The sequence below is a fragment of the Aegilops tauschii genome, unplaced genomic scaffold, assembly GCF_002575655.3.
Source record: "Aegilops tauschii subsp. strangulata cultivar AL8/78 unplaced genomic scaffold, Aet v6.0 ptg000888l_obj, whole genome shotgun sequence".
NCBI classification, from domain to species: Eukaryota; Viridiplantae; Streptophyta; class Magnoliopsida; order Poales; family Poaceae; genus Aegilops; species Aegilops tauschii.
Window position 1 is genome coordinate 37501 of NW_027333109.1, and position 10614 is coordinate 48114.

Here is a 10614-nt window from a genome sequence, read left to right on the forward strand (position 1 = left end):
ATCTATTATCCACCTCTGTATCTATTCTTTCTTAGCTAAACAGGTGGAAGATCTATCCAATTTGGTTATATTATATCATGGACTCGAAAAACGGATCTGAATTTGACTGAAATGCACGATCTTCACAGGTATCACTTTTCACGATACCTAAAAGGTGGAATAGCGATTTTCGAACCATTTCCTATAAGAGAATGGTTTCCATTACTTTGAGAAATGGATTCTTATATCAAACTATAGCTATTGCATTAAAGAAGAAAAGAAACTAATAGAAGTCGAAGACGCGGAATGATAGTGAATAGAGAGAAAGATTCTTCTGATTTTCTTGTTTCTATCTACTAGACGCCGTAGAGAATTGAGAATTTTCATGTCTTTCAATTCTCGTACTCGTAATTGGAAAGTTATGGAAGGAGACCCATCATTTTGCAATGAAAACAACATATAAAACTCTGGACAATTTCGAAATCAGGCCAAGCGTCTTAATACATATGCAAAAAAATGCATTATTGGCCCACCATTGATTAGAAGATTTAGCTTGTATGAATCGCTATTGGTTTGATACGAATAATGACAATCGTTTCAGTATGTTAAGGATACAGATGTATCCACAATTCATTTAGAGTTACTTAATAGTCTATTTCTTATACCATATCTCTATCCCGTGAAATTCTCGAGCCAAAAGATGGATGCATATGCTGTGTTTCATTTTGCTAAATGATATCAATTAAATGGTGTATCAATTCCATAAATTGCATATAGCAATAAATAAATCAGCAAAATTCTTTCTAATATTTTAGATAGAAGAAATGTTTCTTCTATCTAAAATATTAGAAAGAATGTACCCTTCTATCCAAATCCAATTTGCATCGATAAAATAAATCCAAATTCCAGTAGTAGATGAATAATTGCAAATTTGTGTGTGTACGAGATTAGAATAACTTCAAAATAACTGACATAATTTTGTATTTTTCCTGATCAGAAAAATACATGAAAAAGAAAGGAGGTAGAAAAATTTTTGGATTTATGGTTAAAGAAGAAAAAGAAGAAAACAGGGGTTCTGTTGAATTTCAAGTATTCAGTTTCACCAATAAGATACGGAGACTTGCTTCACATTTGGAATTACACAAAAAAGATTTTTCATCGGAAAGAGGTCTACGAAGACTTTTGGGAAAACGTCGACGTTTGCTGGCTTATTTGGCAAAGAAAAATAGAGTACGTTATAAGAAATTAATCGGTCAGTTGAATATTCGGGAGCAGTAATTTAATCGTTCAAATTTTTTTCTTGTTTTATTATTTTTTAGTAGTCTTATAGTAGTCTTAGATTTTTCATTTTGATGAGCCTCGCTTTGAGGAATTCATGGAATAATCCATTTTCATGGAATAATGAATTAAGGAAGAAAGGATATGAGTCTACCGCTTACAAGAAAAGATCTCATGATAGTCAATATGGGCCCTCAACACCCATCAATGCATGGTGTTCTTCGACTGATCGTTACTCTCGATGGTGAGGATGTTATTGATTGTGAACCCATATTAGGCTATTTACACAGAGGAATGGAAAAAATCGCGGAAAACCGAACTATTATACAATACTTACCTTATGTAACAAGGTGGGATTATTTAGCTACTATGTTTACAGAAGCAATAACAGTAAATGCACCAGAATTCTTGGAGAATATTCAAATACCACAAAGAGCCAGCTATATTAGGGTAATTATGTTAGAATTAAGCCGGATAGCTTCTCACTTGCTATGGCTTGGACCTTTTATGGCGGATCTCGGCGCACAGACTCCTTTTTTCTATATTTTTAGAGAGAGAGAATTAATATATGATCTATTTGAAGCTGCTACAGGTATGCGAATGATGCACAATTACTTTCGCATCGGAGGAGTAGCCGCCGATCTACCTTATGGATGGATCGATAAATGTTTAGATTTCTGTGATTATTTTTTACGCGGAGTTGTTGAATATCAACAACTTATTACACAGAATCCAATTTTTTTAGAGCGAGTTGAAGGAGTAGGTTTTATTAGCGGAGAAGAAGCAGTAAATTGGGGCTTATCGGGACCGATGTTACGAGCTTCTGGAATACAATGGGATCTTCGTAAAGTAGATCCTTATGAGTCTTACAACCAATTTGATTGGAAAGTCCAATGGCAAAAAGAAGGGGATTCGTTAGCTCGCTATTTAGTACGAATTGGTGAAATGAGGGAATCCATCAAAATAATTCAACAAGCTGTAGAAAAAATTCCTGGAGGACCTTATGAGAATTTAGAAGTCCGACGCTTTAAGAAAGAAAAGAATTCTGAATGGAATGATTTTGAGTATAAATTTCTTGGTAAAAAACCTTCGCCCAATTTTGAATTGTCAAGACAAGAGCTTTATGTAAGAGTAGAAGCCCCAAAAGGTGAATTAGGGATTTATCTAGTAGGAGATGATAGCCTTTTCCCCTGGAGATGGAAAATCCGTCCACCCGGGTTTATTAATTTGCAAATTCTTCCTCAGCTAGTTAAAAAAATGAAATTGGCTGATATCATGACGATATTAGGTAGTATAGATATCATTATGGGGGAAGTTGATCGTTGAAATGATAATAGATAGGGTAGAGGTAGAAACTATCAATTCTTTTTCGAAATTGGAATTATTAAAAGAAGTCTATGGACTGATATCGATTCTACCCATTTTGACCCTCCTTTTGGGAATAACAATAGAGGTACTCGTAATTGTGTGGTTAGAAAGAGAAATATCTGCGTCGATACAACAACGTATTGGTCCTGAATATGCTGGCCCCCTGGGCCTGCTTCAAGCTATAGCAGATGGGACTAAGCTACTTTTAAAAGAAGATATTCTGCCATCCCGAGGAGATATTTCTTTATTTAGCATTGGACCCTCTATAGCAGTCATATCAGTTTTATTAAGTTTTTTAGTTATCCCTTTGGGATATCATTTTGTTTTAGCCGATCTTAGTATTGGTGTTTTTTTATGGATTGCCATTTCAAGTATAGCTCCTATTGGTCTTCTTATGGCAGGATATAGCTCAAATAATAAATATTCTTTTTCAGGCGGTCTACGAGCTGCTGCTCAATCCATTAGTTATGAAATACCATTAACTTTTTGTGTGCTAGCAATATCTCTACGTGTGATTCGTTAAAATAGATCTTTTTCCTATAAAATCCATTAACTATTTATATTCCTTTTCTTATTTAGTATTTGGGTTGGTAAGTTAAACTAGATAGCTATATGAGTGAAACAAAACAGCTTAAAAATTTGTAGTAAAAAGAAAAAATCTCATTTCCTACGTACAAGAAAAAAGTGGAAGTAAACATAAGCAGTGTAAACTCTTTATCCCAAGGTTGATATTTTTTAATTAGTCATCATATCTTGAAGCGGCCAAGAATAAAGGATTCACGATATGGAATTCCATTACTAGAATACTCCTAGTTATTACTATAACTTAATAATCCATAAGAAGAATCCACCAAAAGTTAGTGAAGGGTTAGGAACACTAAAGTACATAAAGGATTAGTAATGGAAAATCTAAAACATTAGAGATTTTTGCCCATAAAAGGAATCATAATAAGGACTTGCAATTTGTAGAAATTATCAAGTAGTACTTTCTTCGGATTCCGATCCAGAGTATGTTCCCATTCACTTGTTAAGGAAATGGCTATCAAGAACGAATTAACCCTTTATCCATTTTTTCTTTTTGAATACCCCCTCCCTGGGGAAAGAAGAATAGTAAAAAAGATATGGAGTGCACTAGAAAAAATTTTCATTATTTCCTTCCTCTATCCATATTCATGCAGAATTGCTCATGAACTAATACCCAACTCTTTCCATTTATTAATTGAATTCCTATAACAAGTAACAAGTGTTTTATTCCAAGATTAAGTTATTACTGAACAAAGAAAAATTTTCATTATATTATAAAGGATGAGATCAATTCGGAAGCGCTTTTTCTTATTCTAGCAGACGGAATTCCTTTGGTCTAATTTAGGACTTTCAAATCTATTTATTTTATTTTATCTAATTCTATCTACGCCCCAGGGGCTAGGAACAAAACAGTCCTTTCTTTTTTCTGATCATAGAGAAGCCGTATGAAGCTAAGGTTTCATGTACGGTTTTGAAATAGCGGTGGGAACTGTGATGTTATCATCGACTATGATTATCTAACAGTTCAAGTACAGTTGATATAGTTGAAGCACAGTCAAAATACGGTTTTTTTGGATGGAATATTTGGCGTCAGCCTATAGGTTTTCTGGTTTTTTTAATTTCTTCTTTGGCAGAATGTGAAAGATTACCCTTTGATTTACCAGAAGCGGAGGAAGAATTAGTAGCAGGTTACCAAACTGAATATTCCGGTATCAAATATGGTTTATTTTATCTTGTTTCTTACCTAAATTTATTAGTTTCTTCTTTATTTGTAACAGTTCTCTACTTGGGCGGGTGGAATTTCTCTATTCCCTATATATCCTTTTTTGATTTTTTCCAAATGAATAAAGCAGTTGGAATTTTGGAAATGACAATGGGTATATTTATTACATTAACTAAAGCTTATTTATTTCTCTTCATTTCTATCACAATAAGATGGACTTTACCGAGGATGAGAATGGATCAGTTATTAAATCTTGGATGGAAATTTCTTTTACCTATTTCCCTGGGCAATCTCTTATTAACAACCTCTTCTCAACTTGTTTCACTATAAATAAGATAATACAATAATAGTAAGAATATTTTCAACACAAAAGCTCTCTCAAACAAGAGAAAGAAACATATCTTTTTCATAGATATTTAGAATGAATATGTTCCCTATGGTAACTGGGTTCATGAGTTATGGTCAACAAACAATACGTGCTACAAGGTACATAGGTCAAAGTTTCATAACTACCTTATCCCACACAAATCGTTTACCTATAACGATTCACTACCCTTATGAAAAATCAATTACACCAGAGCGTTTCCGAGGGCGAATCCACTTTGAATTTGATAAATGTATTGCTTGTGAAGTATGTGTTCGCGTATGTCCGATAGATTTACCCGTTGTGGATTGGAGATTTGAAAAGGATATTAAAAGAAAACAATTGCTTAATTATAGTATTGATTTCGGAGTTTGTATATTTTGTGGCAATTGTGTTGAGTACTGTCCAACAAGCTGTTTATCAATGACTGAAGAATATGAACTTTCTACCTATGATCGTCATGAATTGAATTACAATCAAATTGCTTTAAGTCGGTTACCAATCTCCATAATGGGAGATTACACAATTCAAACAATTAGGAATTCGTCTGAAAGTAAAATAAACAAAGAAAAATCTTCGAATTCAAGAACGATTACTGATTACTAAACTTTGATTTTGTCTTTTTGTTATAAAAATCTAATAATTCTTTATTAAACTTTAAAATTAAACTATAAAGAAAAACTACTGCTTATTGGAAATTATTTCTTATTTTAAATCAGACTAGATTTTCGTGATATAATATAATTTATAACTATACAGTTTATACACAAAAAAATACCCAAATCCTTTTTTCCTTCCTTGAATCCTTTAGTTTTAGTCAGTTCATGAAAAATTTTATACTATTAATTTCTTTTTATCCATAATGGATTTACCTGGACCAATACATGAGATTCTTATGCTATTTGGGGGATTTGTTCTTCTACTAGGGGGTCTAGGAGTAGTATTACTTACCAACCCCCATTTATTCTGCCTTTTCGCTGGGATTAGTTCTTGTTTGTATATCCTTATTCTATTTTTTATTAAATTCCTACTTTGTAGCTGTCGCACAACTTCTTATTTATGTGGGAGCCATAAATGTCTTGATCATATTCGCTGTAATGTTCGTAAATGGCTCAGAATGGTCTAAAGATAAGAATTATTGGACTATTGGAGATGGGTTCACTTCACTCGTTTGTATAACTATTGTTTTTTCGCTAATGACTACTATCCCAGATACGTCGTGGTATGGAATTCTTTGGACTACAAGATCAAACCAAATAGTAGAACAGGGTCTCATAAATAATGTTCAACAAATTGGAATTCATTTAGCAACCGATTTTTATCTTCCGTTTGAACTCATTTCCATAATTCTTCTAGTTTCTTTAATAGGTGCAATTACTATGGCTCGGCAATAAGAAAACTTAGAAAAAGTACAAATTATAAGAATTGCAAATCTAAAATAAATAACTAAAGAATCACAATTTTGATTTAGTAAAATCCATCTACTGCCAACAAATACCTCCTTTATTTTCTCTTTTGTTGTGTAATTGTTCTATTGTAATTAATTGAATCGGTTCAATTCTTGCCCTCATATTGAAATGAATCGAGATTGATAAGGAGTTAGTTAATGATGTTTGAGCATGTACTTTTTTTGAGTGTCTATTTATTTTCGATTGGTATCTATGGATTGATCACAAGCCGAAACATGGTTAGAGCTCTAATATGTCTTGAACTTATACTGAATTCAATTAATCTAAATCTCGTAACATTTTCTGATCTATTTGATAGTCGCCAATTAAAAGGAGATATTTTCGCAATTTTTGTTATAGCCCTTGCGGCTGCTGAAGCCGCTATTGGACTATCCATTCTTTCTTCCATCCATCGTAATAGGAAATCCACTCGTATCAATCAATCTAATTTATTGAATAATTAGAATTTTGAATAATTAGACATAGAATCCTCTAAACAAAGGCGCACATATTAAAATAAATAGAAATCAATACTATTTTCTTAGTATTATTTGAGAATATCCATTTTTTTTAGTAGATTATTGCTTTTTTTAGTAGATTATTGCATAGTATTCTTTTTCACTTAAATGAATTTTTGTATTTGTAATTCATTGATATTGCAATTTGAATATTGCAATAATTTATATTGAAAAGACGATAGCCAATTTATTGGCTAATTCGAATTCGTCTGTACAATTCGTAAAATTCTTTCTTATTTCTTATTGTTGAAATCCAAAATTAAAGTCTCTTGGCTCTCTTCACGCTTTCTCACAAACAGATTAAAAAATAGATTTTTATTTTTGAAGTTTGGATAAACCATTGCTTCGTCTGGTGTCTACAATACATATGACTCATTATAGTACTAATTTCATTTTTACCAGATCGAAAAATTTTATGTTGAAAAGAAAAATTTATAGATCCAATGTCACATTCCGTAAAAATTTACGATACATGTATAGGATGCACTCAATGTGTACGAGCTTGTCCAACAGATGTATTAGAAATGATACCCTGGGATGGATGTAAAGCCAAGCAAATTGCTTCCGCGCCGAGAACCGAAGATTGTGTGGGTTGTAAGAGATGTGAATCTGCCTGCCCGACAGATTTTTTAAGTGTCCGCGTTTATTTAGGGCCTGAAACAACACGTAGCATGGCTCTATCTTATTGATACGTTACAAAAAACTTCACTCGAATCGTCTGATTCCTCTTTACCGAAGAAGCCTGTGCTCGAAATAATCGAGCACGGGCTTTTCTGGTCAAAACGTATCTTGTCTTTATCACTTTATCATGAGTTATTTTCCTTGGTTAACAATACTTGTTGTTTTGCCGATATTTGCAGGTTCATTAATTTTCTTTTTACCTCATAAGGGAAACAAAGTCGTTAGGTGGTATACTATATCTATTTGTTTATTAGAATTCCTTCTAATGACTTATGCGTTCTGTTATCATTTCCAACTGGAGGATCCCTTAATCCAATTAAAGGAGGATTATAAATGGATAGATGTCTTCGATTTCCACTGGAGATTGGGAATCGATGGACTTTCATTAGGATCTATTTTATTGACAGGATTTATCACTACTTTAGCTACTTTAGCAGCTTGGCCAATTACACGGAATTCGCGATTATTCTATTTCCTGATGCTCGCAATGTATAGTGGTCAAATAGGATTATTTTCTTCGCGAGACCTTTTACTTTTTTTTATCATGTGGGAGTTAGAATTAATTCCTGTTTACTTACTTTTATCCATGTGGGGGGGGGAAGAGGCGTCTATATTCAGCTACAAAGTTTATTTTGTATACTGCAGGCGGTTCCATTTTTTTCTTAATCGGAGTTCTGGGTATGGGCTTATATGGTTCCAACGAACCAGGATTAGATTTGGAAAGATTAATTAATCAATCATACCCTGCAACCTTGGAAATACTTTTATATTTTGGCTTCCTTATTGCTTATGCTGTCAAATTGCCGATTATACCCCTACATACGTGGTTACCAGATACCCATGGGGAAGCACATTATAGTACATGTTATGCTTTTAGCGGGAATATTATTAAAGATGGGAGCATATGGATTGATTCGGATCAACATGGAATTGTTACCTCATGCTCATTATCTATTTTCGCCCTGGTTAGTAATAATAGGAGCGATCCAAATAATCTATGCAGCTTCAACTTCTCTTGGTCAACGAAATTTCAAAAAAAGAATAGCTTATTCCTCTGTATCTCACATGGGTTTCATAATTATAGGAATTGGTTCCATAACCAACATTGGACTCAATGGAGCTATTTTACAAATATTATCCCATGGATTTATTGGTGCTACACTTTTTTTCTTGGCAGGAACCGCTTCTGATAGAATGCGTCTTGTTTATCTCGAAGAACTGGGGGGAATATCCATCCCAATGCCTAAAATTTTTACCATGTTTAGTAGCTTTTCAATGGCTTCTCTTGCCTTACCAGGAATGAGTGGTTTTGTCGCAGAATTAGTAGTATTTTTTGGACTAATTACTAGTCCAAAATTTCTGTTAATGCCAAAAACACTAATTACTTTTGTAATGGCAATTGGAATGATATTAACTCCTATTTATTTATTATCTATGTTACGCCAGATGTTCTATGGATACAAGCTATTTAATGTTCCAAACGCAAATTTTGTGGATTCTGGACCACGAGAACTCTTTATTTTAATCTGTATCTTTTTACCAGTAATAGGAATTGGTATTTATCCAGATTTTGTTCTCTTCCCTATCCGTTGACAGGGTAGAGGCTCTCTTATCCAATTATTATCCTAAATAGGTTTGCTTTTTTTTACTCGTCTGCTCTATTAATGCAGAAATAAGTAAAAAAGTATAATTAGATCTATCTCGAATTTTTGAGAACCCTTTGAGAAGGCGTTCAAGGGGTTCTCAAATAAAACATAAAAGTAAAAACCTTCATTTCATGAAGGTTTTATTTTATGTAATCATTTAGGTGTTAATGTAAACGAACCATAACTATGTAAGCCTATTCCTAATAGATTTATACCAAAATAACAAATCCAAATTATAAGAAATCCTATCGAAGCTATAAGTGCAGAATTCGTACCCTTCCAATTTGTATTTGTTCTACTATGTAAATAAATTGCGAATATGGTCCAAGTAATAAATGCCCAAGTTTCCTTAGGATCCCAATTCCAATAGGATCCCCAGGCCTCATTAGCCCATACTGCTCCACAAAGAATACCTACGGTTAAAAGGGTAAATCCTAGGCTAATGACACGATAACTCCAAGAATCCAAACGCTCCGTTAATTGATATTTGTAATAATTTGGAAATGAAGGGACAGAGGTTCTTTTTAAAGCACTTCTTTTTGCATAAAAATATTTAATATCACTAAAGAAAAATGTTTTATTTTAAAACATTTTTTTTCTTTTTAGAAAAGAAATGGAAATTATTTCGAAATCTAATGATTAGAATAGCGGCAGATAATAAGGATCCGCACAAAAGAGTTGCATAGCTTAATAACATCATACTGACATGCATCATTAACCACTGAGATTGTAGAGCAGGTACTAGTATCGTGGATTGATGCATTTCAGTTAAAAGACCCGATGTGGCAAAGCCTTGCGTTAAAATAGTACTTGGCGTAGTTATTGTGCTTAAATCATTTTTAGAGTTCTGTATTTTAGGAATGGTATGAAGAATATACAGGGCCCATGAAAGGAAGATCAATGACTCATATAAATTACTTAATGGAAAATGTCCCGAGGAAGCCCAACGAGAAACTAAGAATCCTGTTATAGAGAAAAAAGTAACTATCATTCCTTTTTCTGACGAATCACGTAATCCTCCAAGTTCACGAACTAATAAGGTTATAAAATGAATCGTAATCACAATTGAAATCGTTGAGAAAGAGATATGAGTTAGTATATGTTCTAAAGTTGCAAATAGCATAAGGGGAAGGTCCCATTACAAAATTGTAAATTTCGAATTGATTTCTAATCTATTGTATTCTTTTTCAAGAATGCCGCCACTCGGATTCGAACCGAGATGCTTGAGCACTGCTTCCTAAGAGCAGCGTGTCTACCAATTTCACCATGGCGGCTAACTTCAAATAATAGGTAACTTAAAAGAATAATAGCTATTATCTTGGGAATCGTCGATATTGGGAAAGTCCAATAAAATTTAGGAACATTAGAGTTTTCATTAAAATAGACTTCGTTTGGTAGTATCGTTTCCATTTTTTTTTTACAATAAACTCTTGCTTTGCCCAATAGAAACACAAACACTGCTTGAAAGAGTTGGAATTTCTTTTTTCTAACTTGCAATTGTAGAACTAATTTTTTCTAATTAATTTCTCGTTTACATTTTGAAAATTCTTTCAATACAATGAAAAAAATCCAAAAGGGTTTCTAT

General features: G+C 33.1%; 1 non-coding gene across 1 annotated transcript; it reads right to left on the minus strand.

Moving 5' to 3' along the window:
- Positions 1 to 10223: 10223 nt before the first annotated feature.
- TRNAL-UAG (transfer RNA leucine (anticodon UAG)) lies at positions 10224 to 10303 on the minus strand. Its single transcript has one exon. It is a non-coding gene; the product is annotated as a tRNA-Leu (tRNA).
- Positions 10304 to 10614: the final 311 nt, after the last annotated feature.